Raw genomic sequence first — 15057 nt, forward strand, 5'->3', positions numbered from 1 at the left:
ACAGGGTTAAAATCTTGTTGCGCAGTGACAGATGCCTTTGCAATCAACACTTCAGCTAGATGTTAAGCTCTGGAAGCCGAAGATAAAACTTGCGAATAGAGCCTTACCAAGGTACTGTCTAACACAGGTGTGGCAAGTAAGTGCAACTTTTAACCAATTAATATCATTATACCGATACAACTCGATTATTTTCTAATTTTCGCAATATCTTGACAAAATTTGAATTTAGCTCGCGTTGCAAGAAAGATATGTCCTAACATTTGTGTGAGAAAAATGCTTTTACTGAGGAAAAAATACGAGTGCTAACCAGTTCTATTGCAAAAACCAATCTAAGGCTTGCAAACATCACACGAAGATATCCATTTAGAGTAGATAATTGTAAAATGTGATGAAAAAAAACGAACATTACAATTTTTTCGCTGATTCAGCACAATCATTTACATACGTTGTGGACGTTATATCAATTCTCTCGCAACACAACTCTCCTTGTAAATTTCTTATAATTTATATATTTTTTAATGATTTTTGGTCACCGAAGGGCGATTTAAAAAAAAAAGATTTAAACTTGAGTCCTGCTGTATTTGTGACTCTATATATGTCACGCCAGCCCTTATCTCGTCCTAACGAAGACCAACGAAGCTGATCTTATATGTATATTCCGTAGTTTCTTTAAGACAGATAGATTTAAATGTCTTGATAACCGGTGTTCACTACTCTTCTATGAAGGCCATAAATTTTGTACTCGCACATTACAACTCCAGCCCGGATTATTTGTGACTTACTGAAATGGGTGACACCGCTGGATTTTTTACCTCGAAGGCTCGGTTTATTCCTATGGGCATTGCTTTCGGTGGCTGCCGAAAACGTGTCGAATGATTTCGGTTTTATTCGTTTCGAAAAAGGTGAGATATTTTGGAAGAAGACCAAAGGAACTGCGGAAGGTACTTCAAAAGACTTGGACAATAGTGTAATTAAGCTACCTTGCGCGAACAGACTTGTGATCTTGTCTCCTTTTGTTTACATTGTCTTGAGATGAATGAACTCGAGATCGATAAACTGCAATCATTTGAATGATTTATTTTCTATTTACGGTGTATTTTTATAATATGCCTTAATATGTTTTTAGGATTAAAGAGCGTCGCAAAAGATTTAAAAATGGATCTTGGACGAGTTGTTGTAATCACTTCGAAGAGCAAAAGCGAAAATAATTTATCATTTCGAGCGCCGATCGTTTTGTTTTGATCCGAATGAGTGCACTTGAATTAAACTACTTCTTTAATATGTAAATATTGCGTGTCATAAATAGTGCTCGTGTTCGCGCGCTGGCGGTTCATTCTTTCACAACTTTCGTCTTGTTCGAATGAACTTGTTGTGATCTGACCGTGTTGTTTATTGTCGCGATGGAGTTAATGAATGCTAGTAGGCTGGCGTGTCAATGGCTGAACATGCAAGAAAACTCTAAATATAATAATGATCGACGCCACAGAGTTCTGGGTTTAGTTTGATGTAATTCAATGACCCAGCAAACTAAGAAATATTTAAAATAAGGCTAAGACAAACATTTCTTAGAACGTAGCCCGTTGCTAAGGAAATCAAATCACCACATTGTTATAAATTGACGTAAATCAGGTTTTATCTAGCAGTTTCTCTGCACAGCAAGCTACAAAACACACATTAATCATTTTTCATTTTCCTGTTCTGTCTTTTTTTAGGAAGGTATGGTAGCCATAGAAAATAAGAGAGAAAAAAAAAACTTGATATCGCAGTAACTAGGAGCTCGTCTCATGCATATTCACAGCCGTCTGATATTTTGTTCGAGTGAGAACTATAGACATGCATGTGGACGTTCAATTTTAAACATTCACCAGTAAACCATTTACCTCGATTAATTGGCTAAAATCTTGTTCCTTACTGGTCAACTAGAAACGTCTTTATTGCCTTGTCAGCTCTAGGTTGAACCCAAAAACATTATTATCTTTGAATTAATTAATTAATCATTAAATTATTTTAAATTATTCAGATGCCTTGGAAACATTGTATGTCCAAGCTATACATAGGTTATACATAGATGGTGGTACGTTTGAAATATTGTATTGACGATTTTCGGGCTAGAGAGAATCACTGCCCAAGAGGCTAAAAAGGCATGTCTTGAGTAGGATCAAACACACAGCAGGTAAATTGTGTTTGACAAAGCAATATTCACTGTTCATCGGACGTAATGCGAAAATATAAAACATGAGCGAAGTGGCTTCCAAAAATTGACCACTATTTCCTGAAATGCGAAATACTGACCCCCTCCAACGCATTCGGGAGGTTCTTGTGGTTAAGAGGCAAGCCAAGCAAATTTATTGTCTGATTCTTGTTGGTGATGTGGAAAGTTTGAAGTACCGACTATCTTAAAATAGATCCTTTTTAAAGAATTCGACCTTGAAAAAGTGATTAGTGCCTATCACGAAAATAGTATAATTAAATTATTTTTTCTTATAGTTCTCTGCTTCAGTATACCCTTCTCATTAGTATCACTAACCTATCTCCAAAATTTTCTTTCATCCTCACATTGGCGGTTGCTGAGAGCTTCGTCAGTAGAGACATCATGAGATTCTCGTAGGCGTAGATTTAAAGAAAGGTCAGGTAGTTGCTTTAAAAGGCAGCTGACAGTCACTGAATCATATTTTATATACACTGTAGTGGCTGAAGCCGTTTCCTGCCTTTGATGTATTTTGAGAGGTAAAGAGGGGTCTTCAATTTTTGGTAATTGCATATGGTAATGTTACTAAGGCCTTATCATAAGGATTTGTCAGTTGTGATATTTTGAATCAAAAAAACTTGGTAACAGCTTGCTCTTAATTGTGAACGTTCCTCGCTTTACCTCGTCACTATTCCACTACCGATAAAACTCAGCAAATGGACAGCCAGCTAACAACTAAAAATTAAGGGGGTGCACAACAGTATCTATCGCAATTCTGATCTAAAAAAGCTCCAGCCTAGAAGCAAATCACTCCAAACTGGTGTGTTCATCGCATAGAAAATATAAAGTAAGTCGCTGCACACATGATTACGATAACAAGCGTTTCCTCTTTCTGCACTGCGGTACAGCCGTGTTTAACGGGAAAATTTTTCGATAGCAAGGTCATGCCGCGCACAGCATCTTCATTTCTTCATGAGACCCCGAAAATTTTATCAAATCATCACCACTCTTCACACGCTGTAGAGTTGTCATTTAAGACTCAGACACAGAGAAGTACTCTCATTTATTTTACATGTGTAATCCCTCTTTATTCTGCATGATCACTTTTTTTTTTTATTTCGTACAATTTTACCTATACTCCGGAATAGTAGTTTTACACCATGCAGTAGTTTCGCAATGCTAGCACAATTACTATTGTTCAGCATGTGACGTGATGCTGTTATCATGGAAATCAAATACACACGCCATCTCACGTAAATTCCCATATCACATGAACGAGCACCTTCTTAGATTTGGGTTTCTCTTTTGAATGTTTTTTGTTTGTTTGTTTTTGTTTTGTTTTTTTCAAATCAACCAAAATTTCTGACACTTCACAACATAAGTACTGATTAGTGTGACAGTCTGGTCAACTAAATAAAAACGATTATGTTACTACTTGGCGACGAAGTCAAACATTAGTCAAAGGGAAGTCCCCTTTACTAATTTCCTTTTCCATCAAAATTCGTAAATTGGAAAGCGTCCCTAAGACAACCGCACACTCCAACTGTTTAGAGTCCAGTTATAACACTCGTTAGGCCAGGTGAAGTGGCTTGTAGTTCTGGAGTTGAGCACGTGGAACAATACCATATATGGGGTGATAAAACACGTGCCGCATGTTTGAAGTTTGTTCGGTTATGTATAAATCCTCCTAACTTATAAATGTCAATCAAATTGAGAATAATTAATGTATCGTACAGTTACAAAGCTTTTGACTTTCAAGAGTCATTCAGTCAATTATCCAGTGGGACTTTGCTTGGGGTCGCTTTGGTGGAAAACTCCTATGGCTTAATTTCAACTAAATGTATGGATGGGTGTTACACCATTGACAAATAGCGAAGTACAGCAATGTCAAACTTTATCGAGTGAAAAGCACGTGATGTGCGGGGAATACCCTTGCGTTCTAAAATCGGAGACAGACCCCGGTTTTATAGCTGTCATGTAATCGACCTCGTGCCCGTCACGAGACGCTTTTTTAAAACGACGAAAAATCAAATCGTAGATCGCATAAAAAGATATTCGGTCTCGGCCGAAGATCTTCCGACTAGCTGGAGCTTCATTGCAGAGCACATAAAAGCAGGTAAATCTATTTATAACTTCCTCAAGGGAAAAATGTCACAATTTGCTTAATATGTTTGCGTAGGTGTAAATGCTTACAGTTAACCGTTTGTCATAAAGGGAATTCTAAATATTGTAGCGAAGGTGTCTAAACTAGAGATAAGCTTACATGAAATTAAACGCATGTGCACGTTGCAGAATAAGAAATATTGTGTTCATACCTTAAATATTAATAAGCTCCATCCAAGCTTCATTGACCCCCAATATGGCCAGAACGGGAACTCCAGTATTTAAATAAGCCGTAACAAATTTCATTTCCGGTAATAGATTGTAGAAGCTGACTTGTGCGCTTCTTCTCTGCATGTTGAGGGAATATTCTTTTTCACCAAAGCACTCAATTTGCAGACCTTTAGACCGCAAAATCGTATCATCTGAGGTTCGATTCCACCCGTGGTGTTCAGAAATTTTCTTTACCTCACACTTAAGAAAAACATTTAAATATTATCCTCAGAAAAATAAGTATCCTGTATCTAGATCGATTGAACATGATGCTTCCATCCAAGTTCCAAATTTAGTTTGAGATTAAAGACCGCGGATTTTGAACTGGTACTTTGATCGTCTGAGTAAATGATCGCGATTCTCAAGGTCAAACGTGGCGTGACGGTCAGTCAAGGTTATCTTGACAGCTAAGTTATCGTTATGTGATCGTTATCAGGAAAGCTTTTTTCAGCGGCAGTGATTTCCGTTTTGATGGCGACCTCAGAAGAAGGCTAAATCTGAGTCAAGTAAAGAGACATCTAGGCCAGTGGTCGCTCGCACACACGTTCTTTGTCGCTTGCCCTGCCGGCTTTTCTTACTTCTGCGATTCTCTTTTTTTTTTCTTTTACCCAAAATAAGGGGGACCCGGGCCCCCCCGGGCCCCTCCCCTGGATATTCCACTGGTGTTAGTGACTGATGTCACGACAACCTTAGCAGAAGTCAATATCAGAGTGAAAAATAAGGCTTCTCCAAAACAGGCCATAGTTACTGCTAGCAAGTCTTAATGGAATATCAAGTGGAGCGCGGAATGGAACATCTAATTACGACTACAAAGCAGGCGAAATTTTGGCTGCCATCTTGATTTTTATAACAGCTGAAGGCTGTGAAGAGAGAGAAATTAACGCTAACATGGCCGGTTGAATACACCATCGCGAGCTCGCCCTTATAAGACGCGTGTACCGCAGGCTAGTATCTGAATAGGTTTTTTTTCACAGACAGTGCATCCTCTTTTTGTATTTCGATGATATTTTAATTAACACTCTGTGGTATAAGTGCTACGGCGCAAAGTCAAACTCGGAGTCAAACGATGTGGTGGCCTTGGCTATGGCCTATTTTGTAAAATCCTAAAAACGGCGGAATTTAATCGTTCTGTGGATAATCAGCGAGTGTTTGGATTAAATCCATCCATTATACCAGGAGAGGAAAGGGTGTATGCTAAATCACTCTTTTGTCTTCCCTCACGCATCAACACGATTTCCTGGGTGGCTATTGAGATACACATATCGCATGGCCAAATAAGGACAATTTTCTTAGATACATTGTATCATTTCCAGAGCAGAAATATTTTTTTATAACTTCCATTTACTGCTTATAATGAACTCTGCGAGGTTGCTGATGGTCTGATTCTTCCATTTATGCATTTATTTCAACACCGCAGTCGACTGACTCTAAGTTACATGGTGCTGTTTACAAGCAACGAAGTGCTCAAGGTGAGACGATCAGTTGCTTGATGTTCCGAGCTCGAAACACAAGTCACTGTTTCCTTTATTTTCATCGTTATGAATTGCACCATAGGTCTTTAATTGGGGGAAAAAAGAATATAAAGTTACATAATTTTTGGGTACCATTTCATCTTTTCGGAGTCAATTACACGTCATGAATTTTAAAGCGCTCTTGAGATTATTCCTCCAGATCATATGCATTGCCAGGGAATTAGCATACGCCATGATTTAAATGTTTTATCTCTTAGTTTGAAAAGAGAGAAAACAAACAGTTTGAATTACTCGCTTGGTGATGAACCGCCGGGTTCATAATCAAAAGAGGAAGAAGGAAATCGGACAACTACATCAATAAAACAGCGATCCACCAAGTGCGTTTCGTATGTTGCGCTGCCTAATTGCTCTTCAGAAGTGTAATTACCATTCAAAATTTGCATATCAGACAGCTCAAGAGTTTTTAACACTTAATGACTAGACATATTTTGCAGTCACTCTGAATCACTGATTACACATGAAAAGACAATGGACAGGAACAGACGTAAACGTACATGAATGAATGTGGGCGAGCAGTTTAAAAACGATTCTTCCGTCTTCCTTCCTATGGAAATAAGTAGATGGATTAGGTGGGGGTTTCCCGTGGAAGACGAAAATTCAAAGCTCAAATTACTGTAGTTTGGAAACAAAAACTTTCACAACAAATACTCAGTTTAAAAAAATTGCCGGAGGAAAGGGACTTTTGTAATATACTGAAGAATGTGTCAACGGTACAAGAACTGGTACCGCTCTCATTAATTCTTGACAGGAAAGATGGATAGTTTTACGATAAACGTATTCCACAAAACATTACGCAGATCACCCTAAACGTTTATCTAAGACATCACAATATTCATCTTTTTTTAATGAATTGGAACTTAATAATGACGTCAAATCTTCAAATCGGGTACGTCATAGTACGCTTCAAGACCTAGCTGTTTGTTGTTATTGTTCATGTACGATAGACACACTTGAAAGCGACAGGAAAATATAGAAGTACACCTTTCCTGTTTCTGCCTTCTCAATGATGAAGAAATTGGGGCAGTGTTGGGGAAGAACGATGAGCTAGGTAAATAGAGAGAAAACCCGTCTGCAGTCACCTGGATATCGTACTCTGTAGCTAGTCAGTCTTCTAGAGCCATTGGCTCGTCGCTAAACTGTATATTCGTTTGAGTGTGCTGTTTTCAATGGCCTAGGTTAACTCATTAGACCTGAGAATCATACGAGAACATGCAGAAAATTATACTCACACGAGTAACCTACACCTTGAGCAAAATAAATGCTTGCCAACAAATTTGGGAAAGTATGAAAGCTAGTAAGACACTTGTTTATTAATTTTTAAAATCTCTGTACTCAAATTATAACTTGACAACTGACAGAAAACTCAAGGACTACAAACCCCAAAATTAAAAAGGCATGTCGATGAAATTTGCTCACAGATCAAAAACGTAATTACGCGTGTTTACTGCTTTTGGCCTGATGACAGAGAGTTACGAACAGTTATATAATTGGTGTAAAAAAAATTTAAATTTAAACAAGGTTAAATTAAATCCGAGGAAAAAATGAAGTAAAGGTATAAATAAAGGTATTTATAGGGAGTAGAAGCAAGCCAATTTTAGAATGTGCTTATGTACGTTCTTCAAGGCACGTACAAATAGAAACGTGACTGTGGTCAGTATCAGAGGCACGCCGTTTTCATCAGTTTACTTTAACTGAATTTTATGTAGTAAATTGATCAAGAAATATGTAAAACGGCAACTTAATAATTAAGGAAACGTATAAATATAATTTCATGACATGGTATTGCAACCGAAAATCTCAATAATAGTTACTAAGGGTTTTGGTCGACGAGGTCTATCAGTGACGTTAAAGAAATATCTAGTGCCCCAATCTAATCGCTTCAAAATAGATCAAAGACGCAACGCTTCATTTTAACGCAGGAAAGTATGAAATATTTTGCAAATATAACTTAAAACAATGCTTTATTCCCTGATCATGACATCTTGCAGAAATTTGTTTCATAATTATCGTTTCAACTACCTCTGAGATAAACGGAACTACGTCTGAAATTAAACAAAATATTTCGTCACCTGTAATCGCATCTTGAAGGGGAATCCCCTAAATGTCTCTGAGGTTATGACTTCGTGTTTACGTTCAGTCTATAGTCATTTTATGCACGCATGAGGTAAACTGAAGTTGTTGGGTAAGTCGGAACTTTCTGCAATTCTTCGAAAGGTGAGCCTTATTAGTTCTTACGGTTTGTAACACAAAAACAACAAAAACTAATTTTCTCTCAAAGACAAGATTTTCGTATCCATTTCTCTATCCAAGCTTCCATTTGTTTTTGTTTTCGTTTACCTGTCCGTTAATGGCAGAAATGACACTTCGCGCCAAATTTAAAAAGGCAGTAGTATTTCACCAGGGTAATCGTCGAGAGTTGTTTTTCTCGTTTTCGACTTAAGACTGAACGAGAACTAACCTGAAAGCATTCATTAAAAACCGACATTCATTCGCCTATGCAAAAATTTAAATTGATTCTTTCACTTGAACAGTCGCACGCAAGGAGTGAATTTCATTGTAAAATGGAATTGGTGTTTGATCACCAGGATGAATTGTTAATTTTCATTCTAGGCCTCAAAACTTTAAAAGAAAGACATAGGGTCCCTTCTTTAACTCATGTTATCTCCAGTAAACCGAAAGAATAGTGACCAACACTGAAGTTGCTTTATTTTTTGGCGTGTCAGCTAGGGTTATTATCATCTTTTCACAAGCACATTGTTAAGTTAAGAAGAAGTGGCCCTCTTTTCCGTGAAACTCCTTTGTAATTCTAAATACACATTCCATTTCTCAAGTCTAAGTCAGTGGATCCTACGCTTGGTACTACTGTAGTTTGAAGCATTCTCCTTTCATACTGACGCGGAATAATTTCGTTCGAAGAAATTTTAATCATTCGCCACACCTCGCTTCTGGATAATTCGGTGCAGTAAAAACCCTAGAGCTTAAAAAAAGATGTGACATTCCGAAGAAAAACAAGGAGCTAATACCATTTTTTTTACCGAGATAGGAAAGCAATACAGATGAAAAAAAAAAAACACTTTGAACTTGTAAAAAGACAAGAAGAATACATCATTTTCTAAGACAGCTTTCTGAAAGCAGCTTTAACTACATTAAGCATAGTTTCAGCGTTTGGATCACGTCATCAAAAATGTTTGTTCAGGGCTCTCTTACCACGCAAAATCTGAGAGCATGACCAGTGACTCAGTCTCGCTTGCTTGTGATGAAATCGATGTAAATTGAAGTAAACATCACTTGAACTTGAGGATATCTTTATTTACGAACTGTCATACTAATTTTAACTACTCCACTTGTATTAGCACAATATAATGACGGTAAATAAGCGATATGTGTACATCCTCAGGGAACTTAGAGTCTCGTGTGTGGAATTTGCTTGTCATTTTCCTTCCTTGCTTCAAGAAAGAGGAGCCTCCTGGCCCTCCAAATTGCCTTCATCGAGCACAATCATTTCAACTTGGTATGGAACTGCATGCTTATGGATGCTGATGTGTCATTTGAAGACCCTGATTAAAGATAGACCTACAAAAGATTATAAGCAAGAATTCGAGCTATTTCAATTCACATAATTTTACCAGTAGGTGTAGCGCGAGATTATGACCTATTGGCTGCAATCGCTATTGATTGAAAACACTTTTGTAATGCCCAAAGGGTATTCCCAAAAATTGTCTCTAGCAAATTGCTTGCTATTTTCATTTCCCACATTCTTGGCATTAACAAGTAAGAGCAACTCATGAAATTGTCTTATGAAAAACAAAGGCTCTTACAGTAAAGCTAATGTGAAGCTAGACATCATTCTATAAGCCTTTTTTCACTGTATTTACTTTACTTATTCCATTGCAGGAATATCTTCACGAACTGCTAAGGAACATTTTCAAACGTAAGTACATTTCTTACATTCCTTTCACGCTAATTTCGTACCTCCTTCGGCGCCCTCTGTTGACTCGGTTTCCTTTGCAAAGGCACCATGTTTTCCATGGACAGGATTCCATTTTCTCCTGTTTTTCTTCTCATCCTGGTATCATCAAGTTGAGTATAAAAGAAAGATTGGGAGGTTTTGTGACATCTGTTGTAATAGGGACAAATGCCTTTTTTATGCGTTACGATATAATAAAGAATGTATACACAAACAGAAGATGAAATTGATTGAATGATAAATATTGAAGAGATTTACATTCTGACGAGTGTTGAAAAATATTTCAGTCAGCTTTAGACCAAATCCATGTAAATTTCCCCAACTGCCGAACGATTGGTAAATAAATTGGGATATTAACGAATGGCTTAGTACAAAAATTTCGTTGTTTGAATAATTGAACTGCCAAAAAGCAACAAAGGGGAATTGGAGCCATGAATGAAATGCTTCTTTCAGGACTCCTTCTTGACCACGCATGGTGGCGTTGGAAATCTATTTCAAAAGACTTTGGGCTACTAAGGCTTCGTTGACGATGTCTATCAAACTCGGATGTTAACACTGTTACCAATCTTAAACCTTTTTGATTGGTCGCCTTTATACGATTACTGTCAAGTGAACCCAGAAGGGTTGAACAAAATATAAACAGAAAAATGCTTTTGCGGATTATTTCGTTCACACACAAATTTAACTTTCCATCAAAGAATTCATGTCTTTTGAGATGTCCGTCGTTCAATTTCATTTCCCAAGCTATAGACGGCACAACATCCATAGCATCCCCGATTATCAAAGATAACTTCTCTTGCCTTCGATAGCTTGCATATTTAGTAATGAAAATAAAACAAATAACAAGTTATCAGCTATTTCATAATATAAATTGCTAACATTTTGGTCTATATTTTGCTTCAAAATTAAGAATTCTTCCGCTTACTCTGCTAAGTTCCCATCAATCGCAGCTCTTTCTTTCACTTTTCCTTTCATTTTTTTTTCTTATTTTCTTCACCTGGGTCTGTCAATCAGTGTTTCACCCAAAAGGGAAAACACCTTCACCATGACGTGAAAAGTAATTTTGGCGTGTACTTTGTTACTTATTCAGTTATTTTTCACTGTCAGGTCAGTTAGAAAGGACAACAGAGCTAAGCTGAGAGAGGAACAAGACGGTACTTTACAAACTGCTACGACTACACTCAAACCTCGCTTCTTAAAAGTGCACGGGTAAGTTACCTCTTTCATGATATCATAGCTTTATTTTTTTCTTAACTTTATCGTTAATTCTAAGAGCTTATGCATGCAATGCGTGCACGCCTTGCAAAATTTGTGCAGAGAAGAACATAAAACAGCCCTGCTTAATGCAGATGCAACTATCGCCAACTTGCAGTATGTGAATGGAAACATTACCAACGCTGTGCAAGTGAACCATAACTATGAAACAAAAAGTTTATCAGCCTAGCAGAACAGAGCGAAAACGTTAGGCCGTTTTAATAATTGCTGAATCGGCAAAATTACTGCCAACGCGTTATAAAGTTCAATCTGGCTTTTGTTCGGCGTTCGCACTCGCCATTTTCATTACCTAGTAACACTTGAGCTATATTGGTGGCTTTCGTAAGAATTACCTACGGTGGTTCAAGCTAAACGACAATTTTGTTTTCCGCTCACAATTCCGGTTGTGGAACTCCTTTAATGCGCTGTATCAGAGGGGAAAAATATTTTCTGTTATCTGTTACTAAAAATGTCGATTGCACGCGCAAATTCTTTCACGATTCATTGCTAAGTCAGTATTATTTCTTCTCTTGGTATTTTATCGATGAAAGCATTTATGGGACTCTTGTGTGCGGCGCTGAATATAATTAATTTAGCTGACTCAAGCAAATCATTACAGAATCGCGCCCATTGAAAAACGTCGCACGGGAAAATGCAAATAAGCTAGAAAAGAGAAAGAGAGCATGCGTAACTTCACGCAGGCCTGTCAATCCGACTGTCAATCATGTAATCCCCCGTGTACGCAGTGTTCGAAAGTATTGTTTCTTGTGCAGACAACCGAAACGTAGCGCTTTTCATCGAAGAAGAATAGACGTAATTAGTGGCGTTATCTTGATTAGGTTATATTGTTTAAAAATCGGTCAGATGTAAAATTAAATTACCTTTCAAATGCCGGGTTTTCAATTTGTGTTAAGACTCAAATGCGGCAGATTTGCGAGGTTCGACCATCAACTTCGCCAAGAAAGCAAAACATCACAGAAATATTCCTTTTAGTAAAATTTCCGTACTGCCCCATACTATCGTAAAACAAATCTGTTTTCCCAATGGTAAAGTATTGTTTTTGTCACTCTATCCAAGAACTGAACGTATAATGTAGTGTGGGGCTGTGCGGAATTTTACCTTCCTTTTTGGCCCGTTATTGCCGTCAGTTTCAGATAACACGTCGGTAGTCTAATTACTTCTCGAAAAGCTTAAGTATACGTTGTAGATTCCCGCTCCACGTAGGTGCACGCTCACGCTCATAAGCTTACGGATGAACACTTCACGCTCTTTTGATATGCAAACGCGGCCCTCGCTCTTTACCGACGAAAAGAGCATTTCGTCACTTTGAAACAATGCTAATTGCTCCAATTGTATCTCCATTGTCTCTAAACGGACGCAAAGCGAAATTTTACAACTCCCGTTTGGGAATTTGTCAATTCAGATCTAAAGCGACCGAAGTTGGCGGTGAGCGTTTGCAACCTCATTCCTAGGTCATTGCGCCCGCAAAGCATCATGGGTACCCCACTTTTCTCGGGCGATGCTTTTCAATGGGCGCGATTCCGTAATGATGGGGTAAAAGATTATGACACTTTCGCCAGCAGAGAATTATTTATTGTATACTTTTAGTCTTTTGAAATCTTCAAATACGAAACAGTAGCCTTGACAGACGTTAAGGTATCAAGTTGTCCACTTATTCAGCTTGTAGCTCATAAGAAGGCCCATGGTAGCGCTTCGGCAAGAGCATTGCTAACGAGACTCCAGTGCGCGCGCGAAACGAGCGTGCGAGAGTCTCTGCGGAATCTAAACCCTCGAGGACCTTCCACGTGCTCTCTCGCTTATGCAGACGCTAAGGTGTTTGTGTTTTGTCTCTAATGTAAAATCTCCCGAGGCATTTATCAAGTATGTTTTTAATAATTCGAAAAAATCAAAATCGTGGTGATGTAGCATGTGAAATATTTAGATGGTTACAGCATGAAGACTTTCGATTTTCAAATTCATGGAGTACAGCTTCGTTTCCTTTTCTACCCAAGTAAATCCAAAATTATTTTCTGTAGGTTGTCAAAAACAAAGAAAAAATTTTCTTTATCCCAGTACAGAATATTTCGTGTAATTTGGCGTTCGTCAATAATAACAGGCTCACGTAGGCTCTTTTTCTGACTGTTATTTAAAGTGCGTTTAGCATCTGCTCTTTCTAATATGGCCGCCGGAGATAGCAATGCGCCTTCCCACGTGTTACTGTCCGCCTTTCGCTTCCCTTTCATACCACGCTCAACTGACCATAAACTCATGGCTTTTTAATTAAATCGGAGCCGCGGTGTATCACGTTTACCAATTGATTTGTGGATGTACTGTTGTCTTCCAGCAATATTCTTACGAAATACGACTGAAATACTTTTGTATTCAAAATTTGATATAGAAGGTGTAGCGGATATTACGGCTGCTCGTTGGTATCCATTTTTATCCGATAGTATACAATTCTTATCGCACACAGTTTGGCGGAGGTGGTGGGGGACATTCAAAATACATTCCACCCACCACCACTGTGACATGTCACTGGTGGTGGAACCTGCTAAAGATTGTAATAGCCTGAGTCTTGGCAAAAACAGATTGAGGAAAGCGAAGCTTTAAATGGATTATTCGTTCTACTTTGATGTTCCGTATGTTTCGGGAAAGAGAGAGTGACGACTGGGAATTAATTTACAAAAAGATCGGTGTTCTCACTTTATTCAGCGACTCTCTTCTGTGAAAGTAAGTAAATAACACAGCAAGTTGATCTCCCATCAGATCAGTACTGTTTTTCTTGATATCTCCCTTTATTGTTTATCATAGTGTCCGTAGTTTATTGGTTGTGTTGCATCAACCAGTTCAATCTACATTTACATGCATTAAAACGAGATTCGAAGATATTTTGAATCATTTGAGTTCTTCGCCGGCCATGGTACGTTTATTTTCATCAAAGCAAACGACAAATTTTTCATCTCTGATACCAGCGGGGGATTATGTTATAGCAAATGGCTGCTTTTAGAGTTCACAAACTCGCCTATGGCCAGTTCGGGTAGGCAAGAAAGAAAAATAATAAATTAAATTTTAATTTATTGCTGAGTAGGCGTCAAAAGAAACCGGCGTGACAATCCTACGCCTCGACCATGTGTTTGCCGCCAGTCAAGTTCTCTCTCGGTTCGTTTCGTGTGTTCTACAGCACAGCTGTTGTTGAATTTTCTGATTTTGTTTCTCCCTGTTCTGTCTCTTTCCTGCTTTTTCGGTGGAGCCCGAATCCCTAATTAAATATTTTGCCAAAAATAGATTGAAAATAGTACAAACTGTAGTAAATGCGTTATTTCAGATAATGTTCAAAGATAGCCTACGTGTAGGCTACACGTAGGCTAGTTCAAAGAGAAATGATATCAAAGAGATGACGTGTAAGTTGATTCTTACGTCTTCTTTTGTTCACATCGTTTTCTTTTAAAACTCGTTTCTATAGAATAAATTAGCTTTTCTTGTGAAGATCTTTGAATTAAAATTTGAAACTTTGAAAATATTCATCGATGGAGTTAGGTAATTTTTATTTTTCCCTCGGTCGAAAGTCGCTGACGATAGCAGTGCGTGAGTCGCCGAATAAGCACTATCGTAAAACGTGCTTCAGTTTAGCGTGTCTTTACCGAACAATCACCATTAAAGGAGGCCTTGAACATTAGCAGTAGGTGCAATTTGATTTAGATGCGGATCAGCCAAATTCAGACTTCATTTTACCTATCAAGAAC

The 15057-nt window shown here is 38.0% G+C and overlaps 3 long non-coding RNA genes across 7 annotated transcripts; 2 read left to right on the forward strand and 1 right to left on the reverse strand.

Moving 5' to 3' along the window:
• The first annotated feature begins 8 nt into the window (after positions 1-8).
• LOC149053431 (uncharacterized) lies at positions 9-11267 on the forward strand. Of its 5 annotated transcripts, none has more exons than XR_016185424.1 (4): positions 45-136; positions 5979-6030; positions 9988-10024; positions 11168-11267. It is a non-coding gene; the product is annotated as an uncharacterized LOC149053431 (long non-coding RNA). The 5 variants fall into 5 exon arrangements; XR_016185420.1 differs by lacking the exon at positions 45-136 and adding an exon at positions 4213-4304; XR_016185426.1 differs by lacking the exon at positions 5979-6030 and having other exon boundaries at positions 9-111; positions 11168-11260.
• LOC149053432 (uncharacterized) lies at positions 837-1287 on the forward strand. The gene is made up of 2 exons (XR_016185430.1): positions 837-1005; positions 1127-1287. It is a non-coding gene; the product is annotated as an uncharacterized LOC149053432 (long non-coding RNA).
• On the reverse strand, positions 9382-11051 carry LOC149053433 (uncharacterized). Its single transcript, XR_016185427.1, has 2 exons — positions 10042-11051; positions 9382-9666 (listed from the first exon to the last, which is right to left on the reverse strand). It is a non-coding gene; the product is annotated as an uncharacterized LOC149053433 (long non-coding RNA).
• Positions 11268-15057: the final 3790 nt, after the last annotated feature.

The sequence above is a fragment of the Pocillopora damicornis genome, chromosome 1 (genome assembly GCF_964200805.1).
Source record: "Pocillopora damicornis chromosome 1, jaPocDami1.2, whole genome shotgun sequence".
NCBI classification, from domain to species: Eukaryota; Metazoa; Cnidaria; class Anthozoa; order Scleractinia; family Pocilloporidae; genus Pocillopora; species Pocillopora damicornis.